This window comes from Crocuta crocuta, unplaced genomic scaffold, assembly GCF_008692635.1.
Source record: "Crocuta crocuta isolate KB4526 unplaced genomic scaffold, BGI_CrCroc_1.0 scaffold465, whole genome shotgun sequence".
In the NCBI taxonomy this organism is placed as follows: domain Eukaryota; kingdom Metazoa; phylum Chordata; class Mammalia; order Carnivora; family Hyaenidae; genus Crocuta; species Crocuta crocuta.
Genome location: NW_027528912.1, coordinates 76,704 through 92,651, shown reverse-complemented (window position 1 = coordinate 92,651; position 15,948 = coordinate 76,704). Strand labels below are relative to the sequence as shown.

Below are 15,948 nucleotides of genomic sequence, written 5' to 3'. Positions count from 1 at the left end.
AATGTTTTTTTTTTTTTTTTTTTAATATGGAAGGCTTCATGAATTTTCTGTCATCTGTGTGCAGGGCTATGCCATTCTTCTCTGAGTCCTTCCAATTTTAATATATGTGCTGCTGAAGCAAGCACTCAACAACTTTGGATCTGAATTAAGTTTAATATCTGCAAAAGGTACCCACTGGCAAATCTTCATTGTTTTAATCTTTATGGTCTGGGCTCAAATTACAGACATACTTGGAGATTCCACATGTTATACAAGGTATTCCCTGTACTCTTAAAAGACTTATACAGTATAAAATAAAGTACAAATAGATATACCTCAGCTTAACCATCAAAGCTATGGTCTTGCCTAAATTATGCATGACCGGAGAATCCATTACACTGAAGTACCTGAGAATGGGCATTACTGTTATCCACTGAGTAGTAAGTTAAAATTAAGTTGGTGTTTGAAATTTTCAAGTTGTCTTGATAAAATAGGACCCCATAGACCTCCCCTAGTTAACATATTATGACTCAATGTAAATTAAAACAGGGATTACAAGGATTAAAACCCACTGTTCAGGATTTATTTTTTTAAAGCTAATTATCCTTATGGCTTCTTCATTCAGTCCAATTTAGCCTATTCTTAAACATAGAAAGAAAAAAGTAGCTCCCCAAAGTAGATTACTACAACCTTAATGCTATTGCCCCCATTGAAACCTCCATGCACAATATTATTGAAATTATGGACTCTATCTACTCGGCAACTGGTAATCTCTCTAAAAATGTCATATTAGATTTGGCTAATATATTCTGTTCGATGTTCTTTTAACAATCTCACAGCTGAAGTTTTTTTTCAACTCTGAAGAGACACCACATAGCCTCACCTGTCTGACCATGGGGTACTTCCAAGCCTTGACATCACATAGTCTTTGGAGGCAACAACTTAACTTCCCTCAACTTTGCCCAGGAGCACAGGCATGACATCACACTCATTATATCCTCTTTCAGGGACATTCATTTAGCACATTCATTCAGGACATATAACCACTCACAGAGGAACTCACAAAAAAACAGGGATCTATATTAGACCTTATGAACTTAGGTAAATCTCTAAACATTACTTGGTAAATAAAGGATTGCTTCATATTTACCATATTTGAGAAACAGCTGTTGATCTTTCAGTACTCACAACATTAAAAAATGTCCACCAACTTTTCAGCTATTTTGGCTTCTGAAAACAACACTTCCAAATTTTACTTAAGTCCCTGTATGCTTTACTTGCAAATAAGCCCTCCTTTACTGGGGACGCTACAACAAAAAGCCTTAGAATCTGTCTCAATTGCAATAGAATAGTCATTCCCACTAATGCCTCCTCCTCCTCCCTAGCAAGAGGCTCCTTCAATGAGGAGGCTTTAGCAACCTCCCCTCTGGAACACATGGTAGCCATTAGTTAACCATGAGTTGAATGTGAGCTTCTGATGCAAGAACCTGCTTGTGCCAATAGTGGGGAATCGCTAGCAACAAATTGCTTTTCTCAAAACAGAGCCTGTAACCCTCTGTACCCAACTGCCTGTTATGATTTGGTCATTAAAGTAGCATCCTTATAGCTAAGAATAGCCGCCAAAGTCTTTACGAAGGATGGAGCCAAACTTGGGTCTTCTTGGGCCCTTTGCTATTAACCTATCTTCAAGCTAACTGCTTCTTTCCTTGGTCTTGTCCAGTTGAGTGATGGGACCATCAAAGGCATTCTTTATTTCTGTTAGTGGTTTTGATTTCAAGCACTTCCTTTTGATTACTTTTTTGAATTTCCTTGTATTTGTTGTTTTTACCCATTTTTAACTGATGTCTATTTTCCCCTCAGAGTCCTTAAGATATTATCCTAGTAGTTTAAATCTGCTGCTTGATGATTCCATCACCTATGGCACACCCAACTCTGTTTCTAAATTTGTCTCGTTATACACTGATTTTCTTGCCATATGGCATATTGTTTTGGGTAATCAAAATTGACTTAAATATGTCTTTGGTGCAAGGATTTATAATAATACATCCAGAATTTGGACTGTGTTTAATGTTTGCTGGGGGTATATGTGCCAAGACTTCAAGTTTTTCTACTTTCCTCATTTGTTTTTCCGGTCTTGATTTTGAGGTCTTTATGTACCTGTTCTCCAAGATAGTCTTCTCTTGAGCTCCTTCAGATACATTCCTGTTGGTGTGGTGGTAAGGTATCAAGGAGGAGAAGCATTCTATAACCTTGTGATCTAATATCAGGCTTATAGTGGACATGTGTCTCTGGACTATGACCTTCACAAATGTTTCTACAATGCTAAAGGGGTGTTTGTTTGTTTCACTTTTTTAGTAGTATAGAATGACTAGAAGAAGCTGAAGTGGGAGGCAGGCCTCTTCCTCAGTTGGGATAAGGTTCTGGTAAAATCTCCACCCACTCCCAGAGTGTTTCTTTTGGTTGCAAAGAATACTCTGGGGTCATTTTTACAATGATTATTCTTCCTTTGCCTTCCCAAACCCACAAGGAGACCTTTCTTGGCTCTTACCGTGAGAGCCTGATATGGCTCCTGGAGCATGTGAGGGTTCCCCTAAGACTACAACCACTGATAGTTTCTCATTCTCAAGCTAGTCTACAATCTACCTCCATACATTAGTCAAAGTTATGATCCTCTCAGTTTATAGTTTTAGTGGCTCTGCTGTCCATGAGTAGACCTCAGATATGATTCTCTAGATCTGCCAGATTTACTCCAGATTTTGGTCAAATTTTACAGTCTCAGTTCTCTGTTGGGTCAGTGAAAAATTATTGGTTTGATGTTGCCTAGCTTTTCCTTATTGTATGTGGGGGTTAGTGACTTCCACACTTTTTATGTGTCAGAACTGAACCTGGAAAGCTGGAATAATTGTTTACTTTCTTCTAATCACTTCTTGTTTCATTCTTGATACATTTTCAACCATTTCCTCACTGAAATGGGTCTCTCTTCTAGAGAGCCTCTTATCTTTTTAAGTCTCTGGCTCAGGTTGTTAGTCAATTATTTCCACAGAACTTTTCCTTCAACAGAATGATGTGATTGAAATCAGGATAGATTCTGTACAAGAGAGAGATAAAGAAAGGAAATTTCTGTCATTGGGGTACCTGAGTGGCTCAGTAGGTTAAGCATCCGACTTCCACTCAGGTCACGATCTCACAGTTCATGAGTTTGAGTCCCGCATTGGGCTCTGTGCTGACAGCTCAGAGCCTGGAACCTGCTTCATTCTGTGTCTTCTCTCTCTCTGCCTCTCCCCTGCCCCGTCTGTCTCTCTCTGTCTCTCAAAAATAAACATTAAAAAAAAGAAAATTTCTGTCATTGTATCAGCTGTTTCAGAAAATATGAAAATAAAAAAGTTTACATTCATATATCTCTGTGATTTGGACTACTATTTGATTTTTGAGGAAGATTTCCCAGTTTCAAATTTCAACTGTACTGTTTTTATTTTTTTACTTATTATAGAATGTGTTTACAATATATTCCCCTCCCCAATATGTAAATTAAATGAATAATAGTACCTATTTCACACTCATGTTATAGGAGGTAATGTAGATCAAATGCTTGACACGCTATTAGCACATAGTAATCCCTCAAGACATACTATGTATTCCTTACAGTTCTCTTCTCTTTCTCTCTCTTTCTTTCCCTCTGATGCATTAAGGCAATATTACCAACATTAACCAGCCATATATCCTTCTACATTTTCTTTCTTGCTAACACAAACATATACAAGTATTTAAAGTCATACTTGTGGGAGTTTAACTAACTATTCTATTGTGACTTGTTATCATAAATCTGGTGAATTGTTTCATCCAAATGACTCTTTTAGCAAAGGAATATCTATTATTATTATTTAGTGTAGCTGTAGGCCTAGGGAAGAGGTATGTGTGCCCAACACTTCAGGAAAATGGTGAGATGTGCAAGCAAAATCTTTCCACGTTTTATATAATGCTTTATAGAGTATGAACACTCACACCTATATTAATGTATTCAATTATTATATGGCCATGAATAAAAAATAGTATATTCATTTTATAGATGTGATTGAGGACGTCAAGTGGTCAATCTACTCTTCAAAACTACAGAAAGTCCCCATATCTAAGGAATGTTTTACTAGATCTTATGGGAGGAAATCACAGAGAAAGATATTAAGTGTGAGCCTTTACTCAGACTTCTGCAGCACAAAAACACTGACAAAGAAAGCCTACAGATTGCATTTTAGGAAGAATGGTCATTTGAAATTTATATACTATTGGGAATAGTTTACCAGAAATAATTCTTTGGAGACACTTTAGTGGCTCAGTGGGTTAAGCCTCTGACTTGGGTAAGGTCATGTTGGTTCGTGGGTTTGAACCTTGCCTCAAGTTCCATGCTGACAGCTGGGAGCCTGGAGCCTACTACAGGTTCTCTCTCCCTCTCTCTCTCTCTCTCTCTGCCCCTCTCCCATTTGTGCATGCATGCACGCCTTCTCTCTCAAAAATAAATAAACATTAAAAAAATAGTTCTTGGAAGAGGGGGACATTGTCTTGTGTTTTACCGGCCATGTCTTGGGCAGCTTGGTTGAGCAAGAAGGATGCAGAGGGACAGTTAGGAGTTAAAATATATGAAAGTTACAGTAGAAAATTTTCACTTCTTAAGTGTTCCTCAGAGTCCATCAACTTGGTCAACAGGGAGATTGACTCTTATAATTTGATCACATCTGTATTTTCAGAACTCCAGATCTATCCAACTCATGTAGAATATAGTCTCAGATAATTAGTGATTGTGACATTAGGGCTGTTGTAACTTTTTTCTTTTCAGTGAATATCAATAATTTCTTGAGTAAATGGCTGCATTGAAACCTCTGCAGATTCTAAATAAACCCACAATATATATCAGTTGCAAGTATTAAAATGAGATTCATCAGAAGAGCTTTGATTTTTTTTTTTAACCAAGATCTTGCTCATCTGAGATTAGAGGAGATTCCATCCCAAACTCAAGTCTGGAGAAATATATATATTTCTCCCGAGAGTCTCATAATCTTCTTTTACCTTCTTGGTTGTGTTAAAAAATAAGGTGATAGGGGAGCGACACATGGGTGGCTCTGACTACCTTGGCTCAGGCCATGATCTCATGGGCTCATGAGTTCAAGCTCTGTATCAGACTTTTTGTTATCAGCGCAAAGCCTCCTGTCCCTCTCTGTCTCTGCCCCTCACCCACTCATTCTCTCTAAATAAATAAATAAACCCAGAGAATAAGATGATAGGAGAAAGTTAAGAATCCTCTTTAGCAATCAAAACCTTAAATTAATAAGCAAAAATACTGCCATGCAAATGAAGCAAAAAGACAAAAAAAATAATGTAGGATATTGAGTTCATGAGTCTCGGTCAAAAAGTTTTAGATTGAATCTAATCACATCTCCCAGTCTCTTGTTCTTGACACTACCTGTTTCAGGAGCCTCTCAAGGTATTTGTACCTTTGGATCTCTCTTTACAGTGAAAATATAGGAAGTGGATATACAATGTCATTTTACCTGGAGACATGAAACTTAGGGGAAATTAACTGAAGTTTCATTTCATACCATACCTTGTAAGGTCCTTTCAAACAAAGTTCAAGAGTAATCTTACAGTGGTGTCATTTCCATTAAACCATGTCTGGGATAAAGATCACACACAAATTCTTGTAGCTCTTCAGTCTGAAAGATTATCTATATCTATATCTATATCTATATCTATATCTATATATATCTTACAATCTTTAGCACATTGCTTTAAACCTTGCAGCTTCTAGCCATATTGACCTTCTACATGATGGAGTTGAGGACGGGGTGAGATTCCCACTTTTGTGAACATCCAGTTTCTAGCTTATATTGGGATAATCTATAAGTTCATGTTGAAGTGTATTCACTGAAATTAAGTTGTTATCAGTTTAGAACAGACTGTTATAATTTTAAGATTTTACTTAATCCCCATGGTAATCACAAGAAAATATTTTTAGAATATACTCAAAAGGATATTAGAATGATATCAAATCATGCGACTAAAACAATCAATAAAGCAAAAAAATCAATAAATCAATAAAGTAGGGGATAAAATGAAGGAGAAATAAAAGCTATAAAACAAAATAATTAACAAAATGGCAATAGGAAGTCTTCTCCTACTAGTAATTACTTTAAATATAAATGGATTAAGCTTCCCAATCAAAAGAGGTAGACAGGCTGAAAAGATTATAAAAAAGATCTAGCTATATGCTGTTGATAAAAGATTCATTTTAGTTCTAAAAATATAGATGAGCTGAAAGTGAAGGAGTAGAAAAAGATATTCCACATAAAAGGTAACTATATAGGAACGAAACATTGATGGAATTGAATGGGGAAATAGATAACAGCACAATAATAACAGATTTCAGTTCTTCATTTTCAATAATGACTAGAATAACCTGACGAAAGATTGAAAAGGAAATAGAGAATTTCCACACTGTAGAACAATTGAACCTGACACACGATGTACAGAACACTTGACCCAACAAGGTTCTTCTCAAGTGCATGTGAATGTTCTCCAGTAGAGAGTGCATGTGAGGCCACAGACTAGTCTTAACAAATTTAAAATAACTGAAGTTTGAGAAGTATCTTTTCTGATCACAGTGGAATGAAACTAGAAATCAATAGCAGAAGGCAAACTGAAAAATCCAAATATAGTGGAAATTAAGCTATTCACTCTTAAACAATAAATCATTCAAAAAAATGAGAGATTAGAAAATAACTTGAGAGAATTGAAAACAAAAACACATTCCTATGGCAGGTAGCAAATGTAGTGTTGAGAGTGAAGTTTATAACTGTACATATATTTAAAAAAATATATCCAATCAGCAACTCAACTTTATACTCCAAGGAACTAGAACAAGGAGAAAAAAAATACACCAAAACTAGCAGCGAAAGGCAATAATAAAGATGAGAGTAGAATGAAAAATGAAATAAGACAGAATGGATATATAAATAAATTAATGGGTGGATTTGTGATTAAATGAATTCATAAATGAACTAGAGAATATAAAAACAATAAAAAATCAACAAAATGAACTTTTCTTGAAAAGATCAAGAAAAATGACAGATCCTTAGCTATATTAAAAAATAGTGAGATTCAAATAACTAAAATTGAAAATGAAAGAGGTAACATTACAATAAATGTCACAGAAATAATATAACTAATAGTTGGGTAACCTACAAGAAATGAATAAATTCCTAGAAACAAACAACCTTCTAAGACTTAATCATGAAGAAACAGAAAAGCTAAGCAGACCAATAACTAGTAAGACAATTGAATCAGTAATCAAAAACGTCCCAACAAAGAAAAGCCCAGTAACAGACTGCTTCACTGGTGAATTTTCCCAAGCATTTAAAGAATAATTAACAATTCTCTTCATAGTCTTTTAAAAGCTGAAAGGGGAGGAAACACTCCCAAATACATTCTGTGAGGCCAGAATTGCTCTGATATAAAAAGCAGACATAAACAACACAAGGAAAGAAAACTATAGACCAATATCCTTGATGAATATTGGTGCAGAAATTCTCAAAAAAATACTAGAAAATGGAATTCAACAGACATTAAAACTTTCATACACCATAAAAAAGTGGGATATATTGTGGAATTAAAGCATGGTTCAGTATATAAAAATCAATTAATTTAATACATCATGTTGACAAAATGAAAGAAAACAGAGTTGAACCTTAAGGACATTATGCCACATGAAGTAAGTATGAAAAAAACCCAAATATTGTATGATTCCACCTGTACCAAGTATCTAAAGTAGTAAAATTTATATAAATATAAAGTAAAATAGTGTATACCATGGTCTAGAGAAGGGGAAATAGGAATTGTCTTTTAATGGGCATAGAGTTTCAGTTTTGCAAGACGAAAGTTCTGGAGATCTGATTCTTTGCACAATAATGTGAATATATTTAACACTATTGAATTGCATCTTTAAAAATGGGAAATATAGTAAATTATGTTGTGTGGGAGTTTTCCTTACACAATTTAAAATAAATAAAAGAAGACAGTCTTCGTGACTTTGTGACTTAGTACAGGCAAAAGACTTAGGTGCATTAGTTTTTGTCAGAAAGTATAGAAAAGGCAGTCAGTTCAGTAAGGCTGGTAATCCAACATTAATATTATTTTATGAGAACAAGGAGTTATCTAAGTTTTCCTTGAGAATTGGCTGGAAAAAGTCAAGAATATTTCCCAATCTTTGATGTTTCATATCGCATGATGTCATGGATTACATAATATACTTGAGTCTGCCAAATTGAAGTTTATCTCGACACTTTGTTTTCCCTGTATGCCAACACTGTCGGCGAATGATAGAGATCTTTTCATTTCCAGTTGTGACTGACATATTTGTGACAATAAGAGAGTGTTACTATAAATACTTAGTTATATTGTTGATTTTCCTAAGTGGATGAAAATAAATATTGTGACATGGGCAACGAACATACTAAAGAATATCTAGCATATATTAATCACTGTAAAATAAGCCATTGTGTTAGAGATTGATGATAGGCTGGTACTAAGATTAGGGAACACAGCAACAGACATATGGATACACAGTCTTATTAATGGTTTTAGATGTTGCATAAATTGGAAGCCTTATCCATTTATCTTTCAAATTTAAAGAACAAGGATATTACAAGGGCTAAAAGAAATGATAACTAGTCCCCTTAGGAGGACTATAAATCATAGTCCTTTGATGACTTCAGCTTTTCGTGGATATTGGACCAGTTACAGTAAAGGTGTGGCCAGATTGATCAAAACTGTAAGATACACCCTCCTTCATATGTCACCCATCTGAACTGTTATTTGTGTGGAGAATATTGGGGAGAGTTCAAGGACTAAGATGTCAGAAGAGGAAGCATAGGTAGTAGGCAGTCGATTTGTGCCATCATCAAACTGTAGGCTGGACTTTTACAAAGTAAATATGGTCTATAATTAATAGTGGCAGCCTGATTATGAAGTAGTTCTCATCTTAAGAAAGTCACTAGAATTAATTCACTAAGCAGAAAAGAATGTTTTAACTACGGAGAGAGTCCAGGGAGATGGGAACTGACTGAAACACACTCCGAATCTGAGAAGTGTTTGAGATTCCTGCTACTGAAAGTCTTAATTATTTGACAGAAGAAATGATAGAAAAAGGAATATGGTACTGAATGTAACTGATATTAGACAGAAATGAAATATTTTTGGCGGCTGCAACTGTATGTCAGTTTCACTCTTTTGCATTAAAGGCAATGCAGATGCGTGGAGTTGGTGCTTTCTTGGAGGTATATATATTTTTTCAGATTGTCCCTTTTCATTTTAGTTGCTACTTTCCAAGCTAAAGCAAAAGAAACGTTTTACTAGTGTCCTTTTTCCTTATGATATTGACAGGTATCTTTACCTAGACTAGACATAGGGTGTCATTGTTCTTGATATTATTTATACTATTAATATGAAGATCTATTACTTTGATTTATAATTTTTCTTTTAATGAAACATAGTACCTTAAAAGGACTCTGCCACATTAGGCCTAACACCATCAACAAAGAAGGGCAGTTACAATGTCATCTCTCTAATCGAGACCAGACTATTCTCTGACAGAGTTAGAAAGTGGTGTCTAAAGTCTGGATTGATTTGTATTTCCTGTTTACATGACTAAATTTCAAATTTCAATAACTACACATCAGGTTTAGAACACATTATGGACCCAATAAAACCTCTCATGACTACATACAGTTAATCCCCTTTGTTGCAGCCAGCCATAAGCAATATCTACTTTATGTCCTTACAAATCTCCCTTTTCTGGACAATTCATATGGACAGAATCATACAATACATTGCCTTTTGTGTCTGGATTTTTTGTACTTAGCATAATGTGTTTGAGATTCATCCCTGACATGAGAATTTGTATTCATTCCATCTTATAGTTAAGTACTATTCCACTGAATACTGCACTTTGTCTGTACATGCAGTGGTTTATGGACATTTAGCCTGCTTCCAGTATGGGGCTATTATGAATAATGCTATAAATGTTCATGTGACGTTCTTCGTGTTGTGTGGAATTGCTTTGTTGCATGGTAGTTTTATATTTAACTTTTTGAGGAACTGTCACATTTTTTCCTAAGTGGCAGCACTCTTTCACAATGCCATCAACAATGTACAAGCTTTCTCATGTGTCCATACCCTCATCAACAGTCGTTGTTATCTACCTTATAATATTTACTTTAGTGGGTATGAAATGGTATCTCATTGGGCTTTTAGTTTGCATTAATGGTTAATAATGCCGAACATCTTTTATGTATTTATTAGCTACTTACATATCTTTTTGCTCTTTTATTCTTATATTTTGATTTTTATTTCTGAGTGTATTGTCTTCTTAACACTGGGTTGTAAAAGTTCCTAGTGCATTCTGGAGTCAAGTCTTGTTCTGATATATGTTTCAAATATCTGCAAATATTCCCTCAAATATTTGTCTTTACATTTCCTTCGTAGTTTCTTCTGAAGGACAAATGTGTTGAATTTTGATGAAATCCAATTTATCAATGTTTTCTTTTATATAACATGTTATTGTTTTCATTAGCCTATGAAATCTTTAGCTAACCCACAGCCTTAAAGATTTTCATCTGTTTTCTTCTAATCTTTTAAAATTTAAAACTAATTTTAAAAAGATAAACAAAGAGCTATTGCTTTTAAGTTTATCACCCATTTGAAGTTAATTTTTATGTATCATATAAATTCAAGGTGAGGTGAACAGTTTTCATACAGATATCCAATTACCTTAACACTATTTTCTGAATACACTATCTTTTGGTTAGTTAATTGGCTTATCATCTTTTTTTTCCCCAAAAGTCAAATGACCAGATGTGGTACTTCAAGAATAGCAGAGTAAATATATTAAAAAATATGTGCTCAACATCATTTAACATTAACATAGGACAAATTAAAATAAAGATATATTACTACATAACTATTAGAATGGTTACAGTTTTAAAAATGAGCATATCTATTGTTGAGTTTTGTGAGGCAACAAGAGTATTCATTATTAGTAAGAATACAACATGGTACAGCTATTGTGGAAGATAGTTCTGCAGTTTGTTACAAAGGTAAATGTGGAATTATCATACAAGTCAGTAATATGCTCCTTGCCATTTATCTAACTAATCTGAAACCTTAAATCCACATGAAAACATACACATGAATGTTTGTAACAGCTCTTTCTCATAATCACGACAACTGGAAGCAACTTACTTGTCCATTGATAAGTGAATAGAGAAGCAAATGGTGGCACATTCATGCAATGGAAAACCATTTACTGATAAAAAGGAATAGATTTTATAATGTTACAGAGTCATATAAAAACAGAAAGGAATTTTAAATAAATATTGGTAAATGATAGAAGCCAGTATGAAAAAACTATATACTCTATGATTCCAATTATATGATATTCTAGAAAAGGCAAAATCACAGAGACTGGAAGAGGTCAGTGGTTGCCAGGGATTTGGGAAGAGAGGGAGAGGGTTGAATAAGTAAAGTATAGGAGAATTTAGAGCAGTGAAACTCTTCCATGTGATGCCGTATTGCTGAATACATCCATGAAACTGCACAACACAAAACTGTGAAATCTAATACAAACTATAGACTTTAGTTAATAATGTATCAGTATTGGTTCATCAGTTTTAGCAAATGCACCACATTAATGCAAGATGTTAATAATAGAGAAATCTCTGATCATGGGAAAATGGTGTTAATGGGTATTCTACCATCTGCTAAATTTTTTAAAGCCTAAAACCGCCTTTAAAGAGTTAACTTTTTAAAAAACCAAACTTAAAGGAAAAAAATAGACAAATCAGCTATTAAAGTTACAGACTTCAACACCTCTTTTAAAAAACTTGATAGAAAAAAATGAGATAGAAGATTAGATATTACTACAAACCCTGTAGACATCAAAATAATAAGGGAGTATTACAAATAACTCTACATATAGAAATTTGACAATTTAGATAAAATAAACCATACCCTGAAAACAGAAATTAGTACAACTCATCCAATATGATATACATGATTTGAGTAGCCTCATAATTACTAAAGAAAGAAAACTCTCTCAAAAGAAAAAAAGAAAGAAGCAAACTCCAAGGCCGGAGAACTTTATTGTGTAATGTTTCCAAATGTTTAAAGAAGAAATAATTCTACCCAATCTATTGCAAATTTTTTAAAAAGTTAGTCTGACCTTGATAATAAGACTAGGAAAATCTGATACAAAAAAAAATTACAAATCAAATATGTTTTTAATGTAAAGACAAAAATCTTTAACAAAATATTAGCAAATCAAATTCTGTAATTTAAATAAAGAAGATTATACACTATGACTATGTGGTGGAGGTCTGAAATAGTAAAAAGTTAAAACCAGCAAACAAACAAAAAATGATGATCATATCAATTGATGCAGAAAAAGCACATGACAAAACTCATACATTTATGATGAAAACTCACAACAAACTAGAGTTAAAGTTGTATTTCTTCAAATTGCAAAAAGCATCTACAATAACCCAGAGCTTCCATTATGCTAATAGTGAAAATCTGCATAGCTTCCCCTTAAGATAGAAGATGATCAAACATGTCCAGTCCTACCAGATTTACCTGATACAGATGGCATTCAAAGTCTGTCCAATGCAGTAACATAACAAAAGGAAATAATAAGCACATAAATTACAAAGTAAAATATAAATTAGTCATGTTTTCAGATTACATAATTGTTTATGTAGAAAATTCCTAAGAAGCTAAAAAATCTGACTACTAACTGCTCAGCAAGGTCACAGGATATAAAGTAAATGTCAAAAATCAATTATGCTTTTATATACCAACAATCAACATGTGAACATCAAATCAAAAGTATAAAAGTGTTTAAAATCACTCAAAAATATGAAATTCTTAGGTGTAAGTATAACAAAACATGCCCAAAACTTGTTTGTTGAAAACTAGACAGCATTCATGAGGAAGGGGAAAGAAATCCTAGATAAAGGGAGAAACATACTTATGAAATTTAAGATCCAACACAGATTCTAGTTCCTTTGTTTACATGGAAAAGCAAAGGAACTAGAATAACTGAATAGCTATTAAAGAGAAGAACACTGTGAAAGAATTATTTTACCCTATTTCAGAGCTACAATAATGAAGACTTATTATATGGGAAGAAGGATAGACATAGATCAATAAGATGAAAAAGAGATCCTAAAAATGCATATCATCTATGTACAATTGTCTGCTGAACTGGTTTTTGATACAGGTTCAAAAAAATCTCAATGAAGAAAAGATAGCCTCTCCAACAAATGACGCTAGAAAGTTAGACATCATTTAGGGGAAAAAAAATCAACCTTCACTATTACAATTTGGACAAGAATTAACTCAAAATAGATCAAAACTATAAATATAAAATATAAAACTATAAAACTTTTAGAAAAGGATCTTTGGAGAAAATCTTTGAGGTCTAGACTTAGGCACAGAATTCTTAGACTTAACGCTGAAAAAAACAAGATTTATAAAATGAAAAAAGAAGTGTGAAATTGGAATGTATTAAAAGTAAAAACCTTTGTTTTGTGAAAGACTGTTAAGAGGACTAAAGTGAAAGCTACACACTAGAAGAAAATAATTGCAGATCACATGCCCAACAAAGTACTTGTATCTAGCATATGTAAAGAATTACAAAGCTCAACAATAACAAAGAAAATATAATGCAATTAGAAAATGAACAAGTCTTGGGCACACATTTCACTGAAGAAGATATACAAATGAAAAATAAGTACATGGATACGTTTTCAATTTCATTAAACATCAGATATATGCAAATTATAACCACAATGATAACTCATTATGCAATATCAGAATGGCTAAAATAAAATATAATTGTGTATATAAGTCAGACGCTTAACCAACTGAGTCACCGAGGTGCCCCAGAAGCCAGATAATAACTTGGGAATTAATGAGTAGACTTTCTATTACTCATACTATAAAGTTGGGAGCAATCAATACAGACATTCAGGCTTTCAACTCTCAGCAGTACAATTCCAACTCACTGGTCATATATCCTGAGTAAAAGAAACAAATAAATTTAAGTATGTTATCCAAAGATAAGAGGGTAAAAGAAATCTGTGGCACTCAATCAATGCACAGGAGCAGAGAATGTGTTAGGAGCATGGCTTAGCTATCTCCTTACTGGGACACTCTCAGAAGTGTTCCCAGAGCATTCTATCTTTGTTAAAGGTGATGCAGTGGGGTAGCTAAAGGTCAAAACGTATTCTGAGTCATGTTATTAAACACTGTCAAAGAAATCAACCAGATCCCTGGTAGGCTTGGGACAGCATGAGAACCAATTCAACTGGGTGTCCTACCCAGCCAAAGAAAACAGGAGATCTTACGGTGCTTTACCAAGAGGAGTGAGCTGAAGTTCAGCCAGTCTCAGGGAGTGTTCAAATATGATTCTTCAAGAAGAGAACAATTGTTCGTTCAATATTCGCAAATCAATCAATGTGATACATCACATCAACAAAAGAAAAGATAAAAATCATATGATCCTGTAGATAGATGCAGAAAAAACATTTGACAAAATACAGCATCCCTTCTTAATAAAGACCCTTGAGAAAGTCGGGATAGAAGGAACTTATTTAAACCTCATAAAAGCCATCACTGAGAAGCCCTCAGTTAACATCATCCTCAATGGGGAAAAACTGAGAGCTTTCCCCCTGAGATCAGGAACATGACAGAGATGTCCACTCTCACCACTGTTGTTTAACATAGTGCTGGAAGTCCTAGCATCAGCCATCAGACAACGAAAGGAAATCAAAAGCATCAGAATTGGGAAAGAGGATGTCAAACTCTCACTTTTTGCAGACCACATGATACTCTACATAGAAAACCCGGCAGACTCCACCAGAAGCCTACTAGAACTGATCCATGAATTCAGCCAAGTTGCAGGGTACAAAATCAATGTACAGAAATTGGTTCCATTTTTATACACCAACAATGAAGCAACAGAAAGAGAAATCAAGAAACTGATCCCATTCACAAAAAACCATAAAATACCTAGGAATAAGCCTAACCAAGGATATAGAGATCTGTATGATGAAAACCATAGAAAACTTATGAAGGAAATTGAAGACACTAAGAAATGGAAAAACATTCCATGCTCATGGATTGGAAGAAGAAATACAGTTAAAATGTCATCACTACCCAAAGCAATCTACACATTCAATACAATCCCAATCAAAATTGCACCAACATTCTTCTCAAAGTTAGAACAAACTATCCTAAAATGTGTATGGAACCAGAAAAGACCCCGAATACCAAAAGTAATATTGAAGAAGAAAACCAAAACGGGGGGCATCACCATCCTAGACTTTAGCCTCTACTACAAAGCTGTAATTATCAAGACACACAAATTGGCACAAAAACNTGGAGGACCGTGGGGGAGAAGAAGGGGAGAAATAGTGGGCGAGAGGGAGAGAGGCAAACCATGAGAGACTCTTGAATGCTGAGAACAAACTGAGGACTGATGGGTGTTGGGAGGGAGAGGAGGTGATGGGCATGGAGGAGGGACCTTGTGGGGATGAGCACTGGGTGTTATGTGGAAATTAACTTGACAATAAACTATTTGTAACAAAGAAAGAAAGAAAGAAAGAAAGAAAGAAAGAAAGAAAGAAAGAAAGAAAGAAAGAAAGAAAGAAAGAAAGAAAGAAAGAAAGAAAGAATAAAAAAAGAAGTGAGCAATTGTTCTTATGGCTTAGGTGTGGTGGATGGAAATTTGGGGTCAGCAGGAGGCCCTGAGAAATGGACTTGGGAGTTGGAGCCACATGAGGCTCAGAGCAAATTGTTTTGCTCCTTCAGGGCATCACACAGCATAAAGGGTCACAACCCCTCCTGTTTTCCTGTTGGAGTGTGGTT

At 34.5% G+C, this 15,948-nt stretch overlaps 1 non-coding gene across 1 annotated transcript; it reads right to left on the bottom strand.

Annotated features, from left to right (window-relative positions):
- Window positions 1-20: 20 nt before the first annotated feature.
- On the bottom strand, window positions 21-125 carry LOC144225847 (U6 spliceosomal RNA). The gene has a single exon (XR_013333429.1). It is a non-coding gene; the product is annotated as a U6 spliceosomal RNA (small nuclear RNA).
- Between the last annotated feature and the right edge of the window lie 15,823 nt (window positions 126-15,948).